This window comes from Gadus macrocephalus, chromosome 5, assembly GCF_031168955.1.
Source record: "Gadus macrocephalus chromosome 5, ASM3116895v1".
In the NCBI taxonomy this organism is placed as follows: Eukaryota; Metazoa; Chordata; class Actinopteri; order Gadiformes; family Gadidae; genus Gadus; species Gadus macrocephalus.
In genome coordinates, this window is record NC_082386.1 from 2,949,005 (window position 1) to 2,968,245 (window position 19,241).

General features: G+C 43.5%; 1 long non-coding RNA gene across 1 annotated transcript in view; it reads left to right on the top strand.

The window, feature by feature from the left end:
* LOC132457190 (uncharacterized) overlaps positions 1-19,241 on the top strand; it is a 419,436-nt gene that overhangs the window by 149,386 nt on the left and 250,809 nt on the right. The window lies entirely within an intron of this gene.

Below are 19,241 nucleotides of genomic sequence, written 5' to 3' on the forward strand. Positions count from 1 at the left end.
TAGTTCACAACCCCATAGGGTCACCGAAGAAGTTCCAGAACATTCTGATGTGGAGTTTCAAAATAAAAGCCCAGATTCCAATATGAGACATATTACAATGAATTTGGATTCAATTTAAAATAAAATACCCTGTTATTCCAGGCTCATTTCACTGCAGGGCGATAGTTCAAGACCCCATAGGGTCACCCAAGAAGTTTCAGGACATTCTGATGTGTAGTTCCAAAATAAAAGCCCACCAAATATGAGACATATTACATATGATTTTGGATTCAATTTAAAAGAAAATGCCCTGTTATTCCAGGCTCATTTCACTTCAGGGTTATAGTTCAACCCCCCATAGGGTAACCCACGAAGTTTCAGAACATTCTGATGTGGAGTTTCAAAATAAAAGCCAACCAAAATGTCCAATATGAGACATATTACATATGATTTTGGATTAAATTTAAAATAAAATGCCCTGTTATTCCAGGCTCAGGGCGATTGTTCAAGACACCATAAGGTCACCCAAGAAGTTTCAGGACATTCTGATGTGCAGTTTCAAAATAAAAGCCCACTAGATATTGAAATATGAGACATTAGATATTATTTAGGTATGATCTTTGGATTAGATTTAAAAGGAAACGCCCTGTTATTCCAGACTCATTCCACTTCAGGGTCATAGGTCAGAACCCCATAGTGATACTCAAGAAGTTTCAGGATATTCTGATGCGTAGTCTCAAATTAAAAGCCCACTAGATATTGAAATATGAGACTTATATTTCAATATCTAGTGGGCTTTTAATTAGAAATTACACATCAGAATATCCTGAAACTTCTTGGGTGACACTATGGGGTCTTAAACTTTGACCCTGAAGTGGAATGAGTCTGGAATAACAGGGAGTTTCCTTTTAAATTGAAACCAAAAAAAGATGTAATAAGTCTCATATGTCAATATCTAGTGGGCTTTTAACTTGAAACTACACATCAGAATACCCTGAAACTTCTTGGGTGACACTATGGGGTCTTCAACTGTGACCCTGAAATGGAATGAGTCTGGAATAACAGGGATATTTTGAAACTTCGTGGGTTACCCTATGGGGTTTTGAACTATAACTCTGAAGTGAAATGAGCCTGGAATAACAGGGCATTTTCTTTTAAATTTAATCCAAAATCATTTGTAATATGTCTCAGATTGGAATGTTTGGTGGGCTTTTATTTTGAAAGTAAATACCACAACGGCCGTACACTTCCTTTGATAGTATTTGCTTTTATTGACTGTCTTTTTGTATGTACCCGACGAATGCTTTTATTTTAAACTAGTTCTGAGACGCTATTACCGTAATGGCTAGTATATACAGGTACGGCAAAAAACTGGGTCGGCTGGCTTGACCGCCAATCTCGATGAGTCGGCTGGCATGACCGCAGTTAAAAGGGGTAGGGGGCACCAGCAAAAATCTTGCCTAGGGCACCAAATTGGTCAGAGCCGGCCCTGACGTGGCACTTCCTTCCACTTGGATGGCTGTTGGTGTTGCGTTGGTGACTTTGTATGGCCCTTCTCTCCTGGGCTCGTTCCACTTTCTCCTGAACACCCTTAGGTACACTTGGTCACCTGGCTCCACCCCCCTTGGTGGCTCCTTCTCCAACTCTGGAACTCTGTCTTTCCCCTGTTGAAAAATAAGCCTGTGTATGCCAGTTAGTTGTCCCATATAGCGTCTTAATTCAGTTTCCAATTGTTCTAATGGAGGTCCTTTATGAGGCCCTTGAATGACAGGTGAAGGCATGAGTCGACCCGTAAGCATTTCATGCGGGGTTAGATGCGTCGTTCTGTTAGTTTTCATGCGATAACTCATTAGTGTCAGTCGTAGTGCATTAGTCCTTTAATTTAGTACTCTAATTTAATTTTGTTAATCTTTGTCTTTGCGTCCCATTCCTCTCTCCACCATACCTTGTGGTTTGAGGAATGTAGACACAGCCTAATCTTTGTTTGACATGCAGATGTTAAATCACTTGTTTGAGTGTTTTCTGAATAAACACTGCCCTATCGCCTGAGCTAATTTGTGACGGAATTCCAAACCTTGGCATGACTTCTCTAGTCAGAAACTTGATTACTGTAGCCGCACTTTGGTCTTTTGATGGGACTGCTTCTACCCATTTGTTGAACATTGTTTTTTCAAATATTTCACACTCATTTAGCTGGATGTCAATCATTGTTTGCAAGTATGGTGAAGAAAAACCTTGTTTTCTAATTTTTTCCTAATTCTCCTCAATACCTCCCCCCTTGCACAATGGTCAAAACCATGCGCATTAAATGATAAGCAAATCTAAGAACGCCGTTGGTGCAACCAACGTCGAAACGTCTAACCATCAGCAAACTAAAACCAATCTTTTGGGAAGGGAAATCGAAACCAGTATGTCCAAAGCCAAAGCCCAATATGGGTGGGTTTACCATCAGCCGCCTGAAACCACGCTGTTCCAAAGTCATGCACTAAACCGAAAAACGTACATGCGTTAGTGGGCTTCTATACCACAAAGGTAAAATAAAATAAAGTAAAATAAAACGCGACATGCCCCGTTCCAAGACCACCTCTGCTGCCAGAGCTGACACATCTGACTCCTGTTCCCCCTCCACCTTTCATCAGCCGGCTTTTCCTATGATGGTTGCAGTTCGTCACTTCATGATCAAGTGAGCCAGTGCTCACAGTGACTCTGCCAAGTAATCGTGACTGTGCCTGTTTTAGGTTGTCCCGGGCTTCAAGGTGGGATCTTACCCGTCGTTGGCTAACCAGCCTTCCATACTGGCTTATTGCAGGATGCCGTACAAAGTACGGCATTCCTCCAGCAAAGTGGAAGAATGGAGACAGAGGGCCCTATTTTAACGGTCTGAAACGCAAGTGGAAAGCACATAGCGCAAGTAGCTTTGTGGGCGGTTCTACGGCGCTATCGCTATTTTACAGGCGGATAAATGACACTTGCGTCGCGGCGCAAGTGTCAAAAGGGTTGGTCTGAAGCAGCCTAATTACCCGTAGGTGTGGTTTGGGCGTAACGTCCAACAAACCAATGAGAGTGCCAGCTCCCATCCCCTTTAAGAGCCATGAGCGCATTTGAATCGGACGAGTTGATATTTTGACAGCGCGTCTGCAGTCTCCGATGAGACAGATGCACATGAATTTCAAACTGCAAATGGCTCAGTTTATTGCCAAATAATATGGCCTAATTCACACATGGAATAAGGGGTTTTCTTCCACAACTTCAGAAATACTGAGTCCTCAAATAAATTTCGCCAAAGAAAACGTAAATAATATAACATATGATATGCGGTAACTGATCTATTTAATGAAATACGCAATACATTATAAACATTGTTTCTTATCAGTATTGTATGCTATCCTAATATGCATGTGTCTCCGCGGTAATAGACATTGCCATTGATTGTATTATGCGTTACGTGTTTAGTTTGCGTGTGTTTAAACAGAGCACACACGCGCGCCCGCATTCATTCATTCTTTTTAACACTCACTCGCGGTAAAACAATGTTTTTCACGATCAAATACTCATCAATCCTAAAAGTTATGGGCATGTAGGCCTATACGATATCTGTGTCAAGAAAATATGTGTTTGCTGTACGGTGTTTGCAGATGCATTGATTTAAATGTACAACTTATTACCGCTGCATCAGCTGTTCTTTCCCAAATAATTTACCAAGAATGTGCGGCTAGGTAGATGAGAGAAGCAAAGTGTATGCGCGAGGTGCACAAGCAATCCGTATGCATCGCATGCGCATGTAGGCTATGCATCCGCCCTTAAAATAGCATCTGAACAACGCGCCACTGACTTTAAACCAGGTATTTCCTGGTCAGTAGAGCAATGGTATTCAGCAACGGCAAAATAGCGTTTGCGCCAGAACACGCCTCCTCCTTCCGCCGAACCGCCCCTTGGGGCGCATGATCAATCCCTAATTTACCGGCGAGTGGCGCTGGTGGGAAAAGAACGCTCTGCGCCAGTTGTAAACTAGCAACGACACATGCGCCAGTGACTAAGTCACTTGCGCCGGATGCAAGATAGGGCCCAGAGTCTTCAGCCGCATCTGCCTTATGCAGCCATGTGTGTGCGTAATGAATACACATCAGGGCGACTATAAAACAAAAGATAATTTATCAGAGTTAAAATTATTAAAGTATTGCAGCAGCATTAGTGGCATTTGAAGGTAAACCCACTACTTCCGAATCCAATTTGACAACATAGCATGTATGACTCCTTCCCAGCAGATGTGGCGTCAATCCACCTATTGTCCTTAACTAGGGAGATGTGAAAGAAAACAAAAATCACAATATTAAAACTTGCATTTTCAATATTGGGCGACTCACTTCTGTCTTAACCGTTACTCAAAATCACAATTCTCTTCATAATCCTACCCGATTGCACTTCACTATCTATTTAAATTGGACGACCTAATTAAACCTTTTGTTCTACCTATTGCTTGCATTTAGTGTTTTCCATATTTTGATTCACTACTATACCAAACCCAAACCCTCTATGTTGATTTTAACTAGTTTATTCAACACTGAATTGATACATCTATTTACTAATTAACCATATTGTTTTATCTGAGGTGTGCTTGTGTATCCCCTTGTCTACTCCATCACTCGGAGTAGGAGAGGATTCTCCCCTACCTCGGCAGTCCCGACATACACACGAGAACAGGCTCACACACGCATCCTTTCTTATTTTATTTTACTTATTTATTTTGAATGACATGTCATTGTGGATAACCTGAATTAGAAATTTGGATAACGTTTTATCATACTCATTTGGTCTAAGTTTAAGTATTGCCGATTGTTTTTTCTAAATTATAAGATCACTTTTAATAAATTGTCTATTACTATCGTAATTTCTAAAGGAAATATTTTATTTGTGTTGTTATCTTGGCGCCTAGACCTCGTCAGGTCCAAGCACCAAAATAACATCCACCTATCCACGCAGAGTCCATGGGTTGGGTCAGCTCCTCTTTTGATGAGTCACTTTACCCTGGCGCCATTGAACCCATTGACTCCTGTGGAGTGTGGTGTGCAGACAATTTTCAACGCTAATTGCTCATGTTTTGGAGTCTAGATAATTATTCCTAAATCTTGTAATCACCATGTAACTTGCTCAGGGACACATCAACACTCAGCTAGGAGGAGATGGGGATCGAACCAGCAAGATCGAACAGGACAACTTCTCCACCGCCTGAGCTAAACCGACCCCCAGCCTCCTCTCCGCTGATTTATTACCTCTGCGTCCACCCTTTTTGCTTTCTTTACATTCCTCTCCCTTCTCCAAACACCTTCTCCCTCTGATCCAACCCGTTGTCTCACCAGTGCTCTGTGTACCAAGATGTAATGATCTATACCACATGGTGTTCCGACGCGATGCAGAGTCTCCAAGAACCACAGAATCACCGATCCCAGTGGTGGTTCTACGTTTTTTCTAAAACAGTGGACATAGGTTACATTCAGGAACCGATTACAGAGTACATTCAAGCGCACAAATAATCTATTCAGTACAATGCAAATTCAGTCTCTCTCTCACTCTCTCTCTTACTCACTCACTCACATATACACCTTAAATAAGAATTCTCAGATTGTCATCCTTGGAGCTGTCATAAGTATTAACTGCGTGTGTCCCGAGAATTCTAAAGTTTTGGTAAATTTTCCTGCCATGGGGAGGTGAGAGGCATATTTTGAACCTACGCAAGTGTAAGTGGCTCCAGTGTCAGCCATCATTGGCGTGCCTCTATCATCTATCAGAACCTGCAGTATTGGTTCCTCATCAGCTTGTTTTATGATTGCTACAAGCTGACCCTCCCCCTGTGGATTCCCCTGGCACCCCTAGTATCCCTGTCCCATAAAAGGGACCTGCCTGGTAGCTACCTCCTTGTTCCTGCCTTCCCTGATAGCTGTTACCCTGTCCTTGCTGTGGTGGATAAGGGTTAGCTAAACAATTCCTCCTAATATGTCCTTCCATGTTGCACCCATAGCATATTAAAGGACCTCTGCGTTGTCCTTGGGATCCTTGTTGTTGATTGTTTCTAAACTGTCCTTGGTGTCCTTGTTGTAAATTATTTTTATACTGACCTTGGGGCCCCTTATTCTGATTCTGCCTATTCCCATTTGTTGGGTTCCCAGTATTATGTAGGTGTATCTGAATGGTGTAACTGAATGGTAGAGTGGGTGACCATTGGCTCTGAGGCTGTTGTACTGGGGGAGAGAATGCCTGTTGAGGAGGTTGGGTTTGTGGTGCGCCCTGCTGGACGGCTTGCAATATTGTTTCAACCGGCTCTGAAACTCTAACCGCCTGTTTTTCCTTCTCTTTTTCTCTTCTTGTGAGTTCTTCCAACTGAAGCTGAGATAGCTTCCTCTGCACCTCTTTGCTTTGTTCCTGTATTTTGTGTTTATTTTGCCGATATTTCTCCACTGCATGAACCACATGATCGCAGAAGTCTCTATGAGATTTATTTGTAAGCAGTCCAACCACATCATCTAGCTTAACTTTGTTTGGGCTAGGTAGAATCTCTATCACAGAGTTTCTGAACATGACCGAAAACACAGGATGGATCTCAGGATCCTCATCCGTCTCCAAGCGCCATCTGTCCACTTGGGCCTGCAGGTAGGATGCAGGATTCTCTGTGTCGTTGATAGGGAGGCCTCTCATATTTTTATGATCGATATGGGCCGGGAACTCCCTTCTGAGTGTGGTCCACATCGCCACTCTGTGGCGATCAAGCGTAGTCCCATCATACATTCCGTCCATTATATCCAACCCTCCGTTCCTCAGTACAGACTCCATCTTAGATAACCCCAATACTCTTGCCAACAGAGCTTTCAGATCCCCTACTGCCATTAGCTTTCCCACTGTGAGTTCTTCAAATGTTCTAACCCATTTTGACGCCCCGTTATTTATGTTAGGGAGTTTAGAAATGACTCCCTCCAGGTTGTGACACTAGGCCACATATTTAATATTTTAGGATACGCTGTAAAAATATTACCTGGTTTCAATATGTAAAGAATTAACAGGTATAATGTGGTGATCCTAAAGTACTGTTCCTACCTTAATGTGTACCTGTGGCCTTATATTTATATGTATTTATTTTATATTTATGACTGTTATTGTTTTCTGACCGGGGATCGGTGTTCCGCAAATCAGCTGACGTGCCTGTCAGCTGACGGGATGAGGTTCGAGAGGTTTTAAATACAAGGAAATGAATGAATGGGGGGGGCGGAATGAATGGAGGGAGTCTGAGAGGGACCTCTAACAAACGCCAGTCCAACGGAGAAAGCTTAATAGTGGAAAAGCTCCAAGAACCACTGAGACAAAGTCGACAACTCTTGCCGACTCTTTGGATACGTCGGTAAGAGCGATTTATACTTTTTGAAGGAGGTTTTTGTTACGACCTGGGTCATCTTGTTTTTCTTTGCCTGTCTTTTTCCCGGATTGCCAAATTTCCCCGGACGTAAGAGACCGTGGCTTGCGGAGTTTGGTTCGGGGACATCGGGGATTTCGTTTGGATATTATTTTTTGTTTGCTTTGAACTAGAGGGAGAACGCGCGAGTGTGCGCAAGGGGCGCGCAAATGGAGGCCGCTTATTAACGCGGTTATCAGATCACATCGGCGGAAAAGACTTTTGGGGTATCTGGACTGTGGGTTTATTTGAGGGTTGTTTGGTGAATGTATATGAACTGTGTGTTTATTTGAGGGTTGTTTGGTGAATGTATATGGCCTGTGGGCTATTTGAGGGTTGTTTGGTGAATGTATATGGAGATATGAACAGTTTGAAAATATATGAGTTAATGTAATTCCCTGAGCTATCTCCTCGTTATTTGTAGTATTATTAAGTGGTCTCAAACGAACACAATCAATGTGCTTGGTTCTCAAATTAAGAAACTCGCGTTTCTATCGTAATAATTGGGCTAAAAGATTAGTCGAAGTGTTACATATGGTGGCCATTACGGGTACCAGAGTTACTTTGATTGTTGTTTGTGAAAAAAATATTGAGATACATTTAGTAATATGGCTCATAGAGAGGGAAGGACCTCTTTGCCTAATCTAAGGCCTGTATTTGGTGATCCCGATTTTACTGCAGGACCTTTTGTTACGAGAAGATCTACTTCAGATATATCTTATTTACTGAGCTCATTGTATATTAGTGACAATGACACTAGTACACTTAGCACTACACACCACATTGGTCATAGCCCTAATGATGTTCCACGCACTCCTGGTAATGTTCCAAATACTGTGGGTAGGGTTAGAATGGGTTTGGAGGATGTTGATAATGACGAAAATGATGTGGTTGGTAATGAAAATGATGTTGAAAATGATGATGATGATGGTGATAGTAATGATAATAATGGTGAGGATAACAGGGGGGCTGTTTGGGAAGAAACGGTTACACAGGAAACACAGACAGAGAGTGAGGAATTGGCAAATAACATCAATAGCCTACAAAACCAAGTGGAACAGTTAAAAGCTGAATTTAGGGAGTCTGTAACAAGTGCTGTAAATAGGGAGTTGAGTTTTAGAGGGTGGGTGGAAGAAAACCTGACTCAACTAGAAAAGCTCTTGTGTGATGGTATAGGAAAGTTGGACAGGACAGTGTACAATTGCCTTCTTCGTAGAGATGAACAATGGAGAAAACAAGTGCACGGGCTAAGGCCCACTAGCACTCCCGTACCACTGAGAACTATAGCAGTCTCCACTAATGTAAGCCCAATAGCTACCCAAGCTAGCCCAATAGCGACCCAAGCTAGCCCAATGGTTACCCAAGCTGGTCAGTATGTTGCAACACCTCCTGGCCGTATGAAGTCTGTTGCCTCTCCAATGTACCACAAGCCTCCTGTGAACCTGGAATTTCCCACATTCGGCCCTAGCAGTGAATCCTCTGATGTCTTACGGTTTATCGAACGGTGTGAAAACTTTCTAGAAATGAGACCCATTACTTCTCATGAGCTAATGGGTGCGCTATCCTCAGTTTTAAAGGGCTCAGCACTCAGTTGGTGGAAAGCTACCAAGAGTCAGGTACATGATTGGATCTCATTCAGAGAAGCCTTTCTAGCAGCTTTCCTATCCACGGATTACTTGAGTGAAGTGGAGGAGAAGTTGAGAACCACCGTTCAGAAGCCAGACCAGTGCCTCCGAGATTTCGCCTATGACTACCAGGATTTATGTCTGAAATGGAAGCAGGACATGCCTGAAGAAGAGATTGTAAGGCGTATCTTGAATAATAGCAATCCTAAAATAGCGGGGTGCCTCCGTGGGACGGTGACAACCGTGGCACAACTGGTGAAGGTGGGCTCTATGGTGGAGAAGGACTGCTCTGGAGCCAAGGAGTACTGGCAGAAGGTGCATGCTAGTTCAGATAGACAAGAAAAAAAAACATCAGATAAAAGGAGCAAGCATGGAGCAGCTGAATTAACGGTAGTTCAACATCAAACACACAGAGATAAAGATCAACAGGGTCTACTGTTAGTTCCCATTACCATCAGAGGCATGCAGGGAGACGCTGTAGTAGACACAGGCAGCACTTTCACATTGATGAAGCAGAGTCTATGGCGACAGGTGACAGCAGCAGATGAAAACTTCCTACCAGCAGAGAGACAGAGGTTCGTCATGGCAGACGGGACCACACACCAAGCCCTGGGGAAGAAAACTATTTGCCTCGATTGGCATGGCAAACAATGGCCTGCTGAAGTACACGTGATGGATGACCGTCACCTTGCTTTCCCTGTGATTCTAGGCCTAGACTTCCTAGCTACTACCGGTGTTCTCATTCATCTGGCTAAGAACAGTTATGGACTAAAGACAGATAGAGGCTACACCTATCATACCTTTAAACGACAACCTCTCACCACTACTGGGTGGAACAACAACAGTCTTAGCTCTCTAGAGGGGGTACACCTCTACTATGCCCTGCCTCCGGGTGCTTACCATCAGTGTTGGGTCTCCTCTACAACAGAAACCCCATCTCCCAGGCATGATTCTAACTGGCCTGAAGGGCTTCAGCAACTTATGGAGAACTGGCCGACGGTTACCTCTGGGAAGCTGGGAAAAACTGAGGTGGAGAAGCATGCCATCTTCCTGCAAGATGAAGTTCCTGTCCGGAGCAAGGCATATCGGGTATCTCCTCTGAAGAAGAGAATAGTAGAAGAACATGTGGAGAAAATGCTGGCTGAGGACATCATCGAACCATCACAATCTGCCTGGTCCTCACCTGTGGTTCTCGTCAACAAACCTGATGGATCCTATAGGTTTTGTGTAGATTACAGGAGAGTGAATGCCAAGACCTTGCCTGATGCATATCCAATGCCCATCATACACGACATTCTTGAATCATTGGAGGGAGCCTCTTGGTTCAGTTCATTGGATTTGCAATCGGGATATTGGCAGATGGCAATGACAAAAGAAAGCAAGCCTAAGACTGCATTTATAACATCACTAGGGCTGTTCCAGTTCAAATCCATGCCTTTCGGTCTCCGAAATGCTGCTGCGAGCTTTCAAAGGCTAATGGAGCGGGTCCTAGGGAATTTGAGAGGAAAGATGTGTTTTGTGTACATAGACGACATCATTGTGTACTCTCATTCCCGCCACAACCACATACAGGATCTGGCTGCAGTCTTCCAAAGGCTGCAAGAAGCAAACCTCAGCCTTAACATGAAGAAGTGCCACTTTTTCAAACAGGAACTTAAGTTTCTTGGCCACCTTGTCTCAGACAGAGGGGTGGAGGTGGACCCAGCTAAAACACAGGCTGTGGCTGACTTCCCTACTCCCAAGGACTTAAAGGCTCTGCAGCGCTTTCTTGGACTGGCTGGCTGGTATCATAAATTCATTCCCCGGTTTGCCGACCTTGCAGCCCCGCTTAACCATCTCAAGAGGAAAGGAGTGGAGTGGCTATGGACCAGTGAATGCCAGGCCAGTCTGGATGCCTTAAAGGAGGCCTTGCAGAATCCACCAGTGCTGGCACAGCCTGATCTATCCTTACCATTCCAGGTGCTAACAGATGCTAGTGACGTGGGCCTTGGCGCCATCTTGTCCCAGAACACACCAGAAGGGGAGCAGGTGATAGCCTATGCCTCCAGGGGACTCCGAGGTCCAGAGTGCAATTATTCCACCTCGGAAAAGGAGTGCCTGGCAGTGGTATGGGCGGTTGAAAAGTGGAGGCACTACTTAGAAGGAGTGGAGTTCTCCGTCTACACTGATCATGCTGCACTGTCGTGGGCATTCAATTGCCCAAAGACTAGCTCCCGTCTGACCCGGTGGACCCTACGATTACAGCAGTTCCATTTCAAGGTACATTACCGAAAGGGCTGTCTCAATTCAGCACCAGACGCGTTGTCCCGGGCTCACGAACCTCTCTCAATTCACCCAACACCGTGCTGGGCTGTCTCCACCAAAATCCACTCTGTGTTGCCTACTACCCTGGCAGAGATAGCAGAGGAACAAGAGAAGGACCAACGGGTGTGTGAGCTGAAGCAGGACAGTGCCCAGACAGATGTGCCTTTAACTCGCATTGGCTTTGTGGTCCAACAAGGGGTGTTGTACAGAAGAGTTCCTGTACGGGACCAGGGACAGAAGTACCAGATGGTCGTTCCACAATCCCTGGTGTCCGAATTTCTGAGGTACTTTCATGATAATCCCCTTGGTGGTCACCTGGGTCAGCTGAAGACTCTATTAAAGGTGTTGGGAGTAGCCTGGTGGCCGAATGTCCGCAAAGATGTGTGGGCGCATGTCAAGTCCTGTATACCCTGTCAGCAGTACAAAGCGGATAACGCCAAGCCATCAGGACTACTGCAGAGCACAGTAGTTGAAAAACCGGGAGTGATGCTGGGTGTTGACCTCATGGGGCCATTACCTAGAAGTAAGAAAGCCAACTGTTACCTCCTGGTGGTGGTCGACTATTGCTCTAAATGGGTGGAAATGTTTCCCTTGAGGGACAGCAAGACACCCCGTCTGGTCAAAATCCTCAGAGAGGAAATCTTCACCCGGTGGGGGGTGCCACAATACATGGTTTCGGACCGAGGTCCACAGTTTACTTCAAAACTTCTCACTAACCTCTGCAACACATGGGGGGTTGTTCAGAAACTCACAACCAGTTATCATCCACAAACCAATCTGACAGAACGATTCAACCGGACCATTAAAGCCATGATTGCATCATATGTCGGCAAACACCACAACACCTGGGACCATTGGCTGTCAGAGTTCCGTTTCGCCCTCAACACAGCACAACAGGAGAGCACTGGACAAACCCCTGCTGAGCTGGCTTTGGGCAGGAACCTCAAAGGCCCACTGGAACGGCTCATCTACAAGTCACCATCACCTGCACAGCGAGAGGCCTACAACCTGGTGGAGAGACAACAGAAAATGCTAGAGGAGGTCCAACGGAGAGTGGGGGTGCACCAACTTAGACAAGCTAGGTATTATAATGCCCGCAGAAAAGATGCGCACTTTCAGCAGGGTGACCTAGTCTGGGTCAGGTCCCATCCTCTCTCTAGGGCCAGTGATAAATTCTCTGCTAAGCTAGCGCCTAGGTGGGAAGGGCCAGCTAAAATTACAAAAAAATTGGGGCCTGTAAACTACAGGGTAGGGTGGAACAACCCACAAAAAGAGGATACAGTAAATGTGGTAAATTTGAAAAAATATTTTGGTGTCTTACCTGAGTAGCCTCCGGCTGGAGGGGGGGTCTATGTGACACTAGGCCACATATTTAATATTTTAGGATACGCTGTAAAAATATTACCTGGTTTCAATATGTAAAGAATTAACAGGTATAATGTGGTGATCCTAAAGTACTGTTCCTACCTTAATGTGTACCTGTGGCCTTATATTTATATGTATTTATTTTATATTTATGACTGTTATTGTTTTCTGACCGGGGATCGGTGTTCCGCAAATCAGCTGACGTGCCTGTCAGCTGACGGGATGAGGTTCGAGAGGTTTTAAATACAAGGAAATGAATGAATGGGGGGGGCGGAATGAATGGAGGGAGTCTGAGAGGGACCTCTAACAAACGCCAGTCCAACGGAGAAAGCTTAATAGTGGAAAAGCTCCAAGAACCACTGAGACAAAGTCGACAACTCTTGCCGACTCTTTGGATACGTCGGTAAGAGCGATTTATACTTTTTGAAGGAGGTTTTTGTTACGACCTGGGTCATCTTGTTTTTCTTTGCCTGTCTTTTTCCCGGATTGCCAAATTTCCCCGGACGTAAGAGACCGTGGCTTGCGGAGTTTGGTTCGGGGACATCGGGGATTTCGTTTGGATATTATTTTTTGTTTGCTTTGAACTAGAGGGAGAACGCGCGAGTGTGCGCAAGGGGCGCGCAAATGGAGGCCGCTTATTAACGCGGTTATCAGATCACATCGGCGGAAAAGACTTTTGGGGTATCTGGACTGTGGGTTTATTTGAGGGTTGTTTGGTGAATGTATATGAACTGTGTGTTTATTTGAGGGTTGTTTGGTGAATGTATATGGCCTGTGGGCTATTTGAGGGTTGTTTGGTGAATGTATATGGAGATATGAACAGTTTGAAAATATATGAGTTAATGTAATTCCCTGAGCTATCTCCTCGTTATTTGTAGTATTATTAAGTGGTCTCAAACGAACACAATCAATGTGCTTGGTTCTCAAATTAAGAAACTCGCGTTTCTATCGTAATAATTGGGCTAAAAGATTAGTCGAAGTGTTACAAGGTCCTGTGAACCCCACGGTTGATAGTGGACCTGTTGTCCTTTGACTAGAACTGGATAATTTCCTAGGAGGGTGTCGGGTGCCTTTTTTCCCCTTCGTGCTCTCCTTAGTTTCCCCCGTGACTGGAGTACTAGGGGGCTTTGTATTGATGTACTGCAGCCAGACTCCTCTGTGCCTGGGTCCCCACTGACCCTCCCTTGTGTGTGACTTCCCCTTTAAATTCCACGTTGCCTGTTACCAGTGGATACATGTTAGTTGGTTTGTACGGCGGTGGCTCAAGCTTATTATTTTTCTGGCCACCCGTTGTAATGCGCACCACCTCTATCCCTCCTCTTCGAACAAAGCTAGCACTAACTTTTCCCTGTCTCTCTTCTCTAAGGCCTTTTTTCCACTTCTGTTAGGTTTGTAGTTCCTTATTACTACCTCCATGTCCCTACACATTATTGGATCAAAAGTCCCTCCCATGGGCCATATCGTGCCTGTTTTAGCTGTTCCTTTCTCCCATTTCTCAGAGATCGTTGTTATCTCATCTCTGAGCAATGGATTGTTTTTGCTCAAAATCTCTACCGCTGTTGGTGCCATTTTAAATTATTACTTTATTACTTTATTCATTTTATTTTATTTATTTTGAAATACACTATTTATTAATACAATTTATTTGAGTTTATTCTACTAGTTAGTTTAAATACTTTATTATCTCTAAGCTACAAATGTGAACTCTTCCCAGGCTCAGTCTCCCCTACTAAAGATTGGAATGTGGCCCCAACCCTTCACTGTTATCTATTTTTAAACCTGGCCTGCAGGCTCCTGCTCGTCCCCTGCGTTTTACTCGTGCATGCAGTTAGAGTCAGCGCGTTAATGTTTAAGTCAAAGAAGATTTACACATTTATTCAGTACTTCAACAAATTAACTATTCTCTATCCGTCTAATTTATTTATGATTATCAACTACTTCAAACAAATGAACTATTCTCTGTCCGCCTAATTTATTTATGACAGAATCAACAAGAAATAAACCGGGTCGTAAAAATCTCCGAGGTAACTTAATCCTAACACGACTTAAATACAGACAATAAACCGATTCATACAATTTTTATATTATATTGAAAAATGTCAGAATTGTTTGTAATCAATTACAAATAAAAGGTTGACCGAGCGTAGAAACTGGCCTTTTGATTAAAACATGAACGGTCGGATGGATAATCAATCAACCAGAATTTCAAACAAGAACCTATTGCCACACAGCACCAAGATCAGAGTTACAGACTGGCCCTTTCTTTAGATCCAACACTGCAGCGTGATTGGAAGATTAGCGGGTCAAACTCATTCAAACGGAACGTCAAACAACAAGCCCATTCTTTTAAAATAATGGCTGAAATACATAACCAGTCGAACAGATCAAGAACAAACAAGAAACTTCTCAAAACACCAAGATCAGGATTAGCTAATCACCTGAAGCGGTATCCCAACCAAGAGACTTATCTATTCAAAAAGTGCGAGAAGCCTGTTTTCTCAAAATAGCAAGATCGGAATCAGAAATTCACCATCATTGGTGCAGGATCTGCAGGTCAACTGCCCCAAGATGAGAATTTAAAATTCACTAGTCAGCATCCCAAGAAAGCTCCTCAAATAAAAACGACTGAATTCATTCCCAACTGACAACTCAACTCCAAATAGGATACTGTCAGAAAAAATCCTACAGGTCTGTTTCTTTCGACCTGCGGGCCTGCTGGCCCTGTCCTTGTTAGAACTTTCCACTAATTCGTTCCTCCAACAGACAGTCACAGGACTTACAGTAGGCCCATTTAACCAAAACACCAAAACACCAAATAAAAACAACTCGTATCAAAATAGGGAGCCACAAAGCGTCTTGGTCATTTAGAACCACAGAGCGCCTAGGTCCTATGCGCGCGCACGTCAATCTCTCCCGGAGCCCCCGTATCTCTCACTCGCTCATTTATCGATAATTTTGGTTCGTTTGATCGAAGAGACACTTTACCTGCTGCTCAGCGTTCAGACGGGGCAAGAACAGATCAAACGACTCTATCCTATATATGGCAAGACAACTTACACTTGAGCTCTGGTCGTATGATCCGTTCGCGTCCCGTCCTCTGGCCCGGCAGCTGGCGAGTCCCTATTTCCTCCTGGTCGTGACGCCAATATGTAGTAGATTAATCGAGATATAAAACACTTAGACTAATTCAAAAGAGAGAGATTAAAAGAAATCGAGGGGTCCGGAGCAAGTATTGACAAAAGACTTTATCGTGAAGTACAACAACAACGATAACAGCCGGGTGGGTCTGCAGAGTCACTCCTCGTCAACAGATTCCAGCCTCTTCTTAAACACACAATAGCACAGTACTCAGCAGTTTCTTGTTTTTTAGGTGTCCACACATAATCAAACACAAATTCTTCTAAACAGATGGTCACCGAGATAGTCTAGGACCCAGGAAGTGGAGTCAGCATGCATTGTGTCAGTAGCTTCCTGCTCCTGGGGGGTTGGGCCCCAACTCCTGCTCTGACCCAAGACTCCCAGGCCTCGTGACCAGCCCTGGATCAAAATCCAGAGGCGTTTTACATGTTTTCTACCAATAGATATACAGGCCTAATAATAATCATAGTTTACCATAGAATATAATCATTAATTTCTACCACAATGTGTGAAAACGACAGAGACAAGCATTTGCAGTGTCAATACTTTGTTTGATCTGCCATGTGCTAACTATAGCAATGTAGGGCACCTGCTAACAGATAAAGGCATGAGTTATGACTACTTCAGCCACTCTTTCCGAAAGGCAACATTGAAAAATCCTTTAAACATGTCCATCACTTTTAAATTGTGAGACTAAGCAGGTCATTTGTCTTCCAGGCAGCGGAAGGTCTTTATGATCCCTGCCCTCCTTCATCATAATAACAACCACACAACTCAATTGTATGCGTTTTTCAAGATTCCACATTAGCTGGCATGCATGCTTGCGGCCGTAAACACGCCAAAAGCCTTTCTCTTTTTCTCTCACAGATTCACAAGCATAAACACGCACACACACACTCACACTCATGCACACGCACACACACACACACACACACACACACACACACACACACACACACACACACACACACACACACACACACACACACACACACACACACACACACACCAACCCGGTCTCACGAAAAGACGTGACACTGTCAGGTTATTTAATCTATTGAAACGTGATCAGGATCACGTATTTTCAAATTTTTCGTGTTAACAAGCACAAATTTCAAACCCATGTATTTCAATTGGAAGTATTTGTCGTGTCACCAGCACGACTTCCAAACTAAGGTTCTGTGCGGGAGCGTTCTCCCTAATGTCCCTTAAGGAGCTCCGTACAGTACATTTATTGTTAAAAATTGTGAACAATATGACAGCTTTAGGCCACCCGTTTCTACTTTCACCTTTGATTCTGAGAAATTGTGACAATTCACGGATATAGGCTATTAAATGCAGGTGCGCTGCTCAGGCAAACCGCAAAAGAAAAAAGGGTAGCTGCTTAATCTGAATTGTATGTCTTGATGTTTTGATCTAGCCATAGATATATTGTCTTGTTTTTGGCTATGTGAATGGAAGTCCGCGTCGATGCCTCGCAAGTCCAGTGTCGCGAGCGGACGTGACATCTAGAAGTCATACCGTATAATAATGGGTTATCATTAATATTGATGCGTAGGGGTTGATTATAACTCTTGTTTATTGTTTATACCACAGTCTGGGGGAATACTCGTATTCTGATTGGCTGCAGGGTGTGTATTATCTCCTGATATAGGCTACAGACACCTGCTAAGTAGTTCCAGTCAGTGTTTAGATTCTCTGCCCGAGCGTTTTTACTTTTATTTTATCATTATCATAAATTAGCCTAATCTGAGGAGAAATCTATGCCATAAACAGAAATATTATGGGTCTTTATTACACGGGTCTTCTCAATGCCGTGGAACGCTCCGTTCACTTGCATGGGTCCGGGGATATCTCGGGATTGGTTTCTTTATTAATCGAATGGGAAATGCAATAGGTCTATTTTAGGACCGAATCACCGTTGAACTTGTTTAATAACATTTCTAGCGAGAAATATACTTTTTACTTGCATAATCTTTAGTCAGTGATTACGTCTGATCTTTAGTTTTATAGTTATTAGGAAGATTTTATCGGCTCGCTCGCATGTTTCAATGACGTCAGGTTGCTAAGGACGCTGCTTTCGCTAAACTAGCACACACACACACACACACACACACACACACACACACACACACACACACACACACACACACACACACACACACACACACACACACACACACACACACAATGCATTTCGCTGCAGATATTTCCTCAATTATTATTACTTTCAAAACGTTGGCCAAGGTGGAATATCCTTTTTATTTGGGCTGCTTCTAGGACATTTTGGGTGGATTTTGAACGGTATGTGGGCGGGACGTTTTTTGCAGGACCTGGCAACCCTGCGCTGTTGCCCGGGGTGCTGAAATGCTCCGGAACAGATCTGGATCCACTATGGCCAAAAGACTTGTATGCCCCCCCCCCCCCCTTAAAAAGAATAAATTCATGCATTATCATTCAACTTGAACATGTGTTTTTACAGTATAGCGTGGTGGAGGGCTGACGTATGTTGCCCAACCCGGAAGTGAGCGTCGCCCTGGTTTCCCTTGACAAAAAGCCAACGGGTTTTTCCATTGGATTTTGGATTATTGCAGAAAAATTTGCATCTTTGAAGCACCTCCTCAAAAACTGAAATTAAATAAATAAATAAATAAAAAGATCTGTGCTCCAAAGAACGAAATGTAAACCAATGCATTCTGAATAATAATAATAATAATAATACATTTAATTTAGAGGCGCCTTTCAAGACACCCAAGGTCACTTTACAGAGCATATAGTCATCATTCAAAACTATGTAAAACAGACTAGGAATAAAAGAAAAACCGAGGTTAAACATGAAGAATAATAATAATTAATAACACTCAAAGACGCCTACAGTGAAGGGGGGACCTCACTAACCACCACCAATGAGTAGCACCCACTTGGGTGATGAATGGGAGTGTTTCTCCGATTTTTCCATGCTACACAGAACGAAATGTAAACCCATGCAAATAAAGACTTCATGTTCATAATCATTTAAATATCATTAATCTCCTGAGTGTGTCGAGTGGTATTCTATTTTTTTCAACGGGGCTGCATCCAGTCACTTGACCGTCATGGTTGCTATGGTGGTTGCTATCGACCGCCCCCTCTAATCCTTACATGGTTCTAAAAACCACGCGGCAAAGGAGCTGCCGTCCATTGTGTTGTTTTTGTCATAAACTAGGGTCAGATGGTTAAAAAATAGACAGATATTCCAAGGTATCCTTAAAAGGCAGCTTGGATGTTTTTATTTTGTGCAGTTTAGACTTCTTCTATGACCTATTTTTGAAAGCAAAACACCAAGCTCATTGATTTAACGAGGCAGGGTTATTTGAAACAATTTATTGAATAAATATTTATGAGAGGTCATT